The following is a 3,586-nucleotide window of genomic DNA, read 5'->3' as shown; positions in this document are numbered from 1 at the left end:
GAAAAGAGAGACAAACGAGAGCGGAGCTTTTTTCCTTGGAAAAAACGCTCGCATTGCACGCCGATTGCCCCCTCGGAGACATCGCGTGCATGCTCTTTGCCCAAACAAAACAACGCATAGATCGTGTGTGTCATCAGATGTTAAACAACGTCAACACGGATGCACACATCCTTAAATGCTTTGCTAGTGCTCACCATAATGAGATAAATAGAGATCGCTCTTACCACAGAAATGCACGCTTCAAACAAAACAGTCAATGAAGACGAAGAAGAGAATGATGTGTAGCTTCCAGCGCCGATTTACACTGTAGTCGCACCGGTAGGGACGTCATGGCTGTTGCCGGCCAACGAGTTGGTGTTTTTTCAATGTATGCTTCAGGCACGGTCACGACGAGGCGTTCCCCATAGCGACCCCTAGAGGACGCAGTTCGAAGTTCCCATGAAAGGGAACTGGTTTCAGCCAAACTGGCTTTAGGAGTCTTAAAGTCTTTTTGTGTGAGCTTATGTGTGTGAGGCATGGCACTCAGAACTTACTCTTGAGCGCCACTTCTTTCTCAGCTCTTAAATGGATTTCACTTCATTATGCTCATGCCCAGAGAACCCAGGGCCAGATCAACCAAAAAGAGTTCAGCCATTAAAACGTGACATTTCCACAGCTCTTAAAGCCTTCTTCCCTCATCATTAAAAGGCTGTGACTCACACGGCACTGACTGATGGATGGGTGCACCCCTCAGGTCACTGTCTTTGCCACACATCCACAACACACACTCACACACACAGAAAACCCTCCATCCAGGTCCTGCGGTTTAGATAAAAACAATCTTTCCTCAAAAAAGCAGTTTATTTATTTATACTGTGAATCCCTTTGAGGAACCACTGACCTTAAAACTGACCAGCACTCTCTGGAAAAAGGAAGACCCCTGAGGTCACATTATTAATACAGTCATCATTCTAACTAAAATGCACAATACTGTCTCTCTTTTGTGTGTGGACTCACATCAGCAGTGTCTAGTTATGCCTGAGCTACACAATCACTTAGAAATAAATGAAACGGAAGTTTTGGCCATTTTGTGATAATCTGGTCCATTATGTTTTTTTTCCCATTTCACTATAGCAAAAAGATTGCCTTTAGTCTTTCAAAAATGGAAATTCTGTCATCATTTACTCACCCTGACATGATTACGAACCTATCTGGCTGACTTTCTTCTTTAGAGAGATGTTGAATAATGTACTGGTAACTTTTTTTCATGTGATGTACAATGAATCAAATGAAGCATAAAAAATAGTTTGTCACAGCTCAAAGTTTTGTGTGACTTCCTTTCAGTGGCTGTTAACTTAAAGATCATTGTGTCTGCTGTTTGAATTTGAGAACTCGATCAATCAGATTCATGAATTAATCATTCAGATATATCTTTGTGAAGGTTACATTTACCATTGTTTCGCTGAATCTTCTCGGCTGAAATCCAACCACTTCAATAGGAATCAACGTGATTGGAAATGTCACATTATGGATTTCCCCATGCAGATTTCGCAACGGGTTTAAGAACACAAATTCAACACGTTTACCAACAGAAGAGTGTCTTCTGTGTGATCTGCATGTGCTTCATACATCTACACTATTCTCAATACACAATGAATGGGCTTTTTTTAGCCTCAAAATTTTGATAATGTGACCTCAACAAAGAGCACTAGTACAGATGTCATGTCACACAGACTTGGAATATAGCACACTAGTCATATGGACTACTTTTATGGTCCTTATTTTTTGTCATTTCAGAGTTTGTCAGCCCCCAATGCCCCTTTACTTTCATTATTTTGAATAGAGTGACCTGGATATTCTTCAGAAATTCACTTTCTGGGTTCCATGGAAGAAAACAAAAACATACATGTTTGCATGAGCGACATAAGGATGAGTAAATAATGACAGATTTTCATTTTCAAGTGAACTATTGCCTTAACAGTAACTGTTCTGGGATCAGAGTGGCAAACTTTCACACAGACTTTCTGACAGAAAATGTTTAGAATCTTTCCAGTCTTTCTCTCCTTCTTTAATTTTGTTCTTTCTTCTCACTGTTTTTCTGATCTAGAGATGAGTAGGAGTGTTCCCCTGAGTATGTGTGTGTGCACGTGTTTACATCCATACACTCAGGGTTAGGGCTCTGTGGGGGTGTTAAAGTGGGGCACCCTCCAACCTTGCTCCACGTCCCTACGGCAAGTGAGCTGTCAGGAAGTGTTCGGGGAGTGATGCGTTGCCCCATCACCCCTTCATCCCCTCCAGTGCCAACAGAGCCTCTCTAACCTCATTTTTCCTTCCTTCTCTCCATCCCTAGGCTGTAGTGTCTGTTTGGCTGTTTGTTGGCGTGCAGATGCTTCATGCCTACTCAAAGCACCAGGCAAACGGCATTCTGGGGGATTTTACAGGCTTTGAAATCGGCTGTCAAACCGTCACTGTGAAACATGAAGCCGTGGAAAAAAATGTGCCAAGAGAGTCACCCAAGTCTCCCGAGATAAGAATTCACTCAAGGCAGAGGGAAGATGAATTTGGGACCGGCAAAACTTTGACAAGTAAGCGTGTACAAATATATATGGTTTTATGTATGTGACTAGAACATCAGTATTTCATTCTCCACAGCCCTTCTGCAGTGCAGGGCAGTTTCCCTGGAGGAATGTAGAATGCACACAAACAGAACGCCAAACATGACAGGATATGATCCTTACAGGCTCACATCTGCTCTTCAAAACTGGATGCCTTTCATATAAGTGTAACTTGGGCTGTGTGGCCAATGGGAAGTCAGGCTAGATGGGAATATGTGGTCAACTTAGCCAACTTGACACTTGATATTTTTTGAGAACTGTTTGTATGGATCACATCAAGTGTTTTCCTACATTGGAAAGGTCAACCTAAGGAAAAATTAAAACTAAGATATTCACAGTCTTGCATCATACAACTATGTGTTCCTGTCTGTGGAAATGTGCTGGCCTTTATGAAGACATTCTAGCTTTATACTGTATTTCAGTGTATACAGTTTTGCTAAAAAAAATGATAATGGTACAGACTTTTTCCCCAATAAATGCTAAAATTAAAAATATCATACTTAATCTTCTGAAAAATTTTGCAGGCAAAAAGGTTAATTGTCTATCGTAGTGTTGTCATGGTACCAACATTTCTGTATTCTGTACCAATACCAGTGAAAATCCACGGTTCTCTGTACCAGTTTCAGTACCAAAGCAAAAGACGAAAACATGCTAATTAAAAAAAAAAAATTGTATTAATAAAGTCAAACAAAAATAAAATGTACAAAAATCATTGCCATTCTTTATACTTAAAATTGTGTTTCAAGTTTTTCCGCAAGTAATACAAGTATGAAGAAAAGTAAACAAGTTTCACCCAAAAGTTTTTGTCATATTTCTGCTGCTGATGTAAAACAACTGTAAACTGTTTTAGGGTTTGCTGGTGTGTTTCATGATCTTCCTTAGTCTGCAGCTGTCAAAGGAAAATATAATATACTTAAGTAAAGCAATGGGCTGAGTCTGACCAAATGCAACATTAGATCATTGACGCCAGCTAAAATATAACTTTTCAGTAA

This window comes from Sinocyclocheilus grahami, unplaced genomic scaffold (assembly GCF_001515645.1).
Source record: "Sinocyclocheilus grahami isolate Dianchi unplaced genomic scaffold, SAMN03320097.WGS_v1.1 scaffold1964.1, whole genome shotgun sequence".
NCBI lineage: Eukaryota > Metazoa > Chordata > Actinopteri > Cypriniformes > Cyprinidae > Sinocyclocheilus > Sinocyclocheilus grahami.
This window is presented reverse-complemented; position numbering follows the sequence as displayed.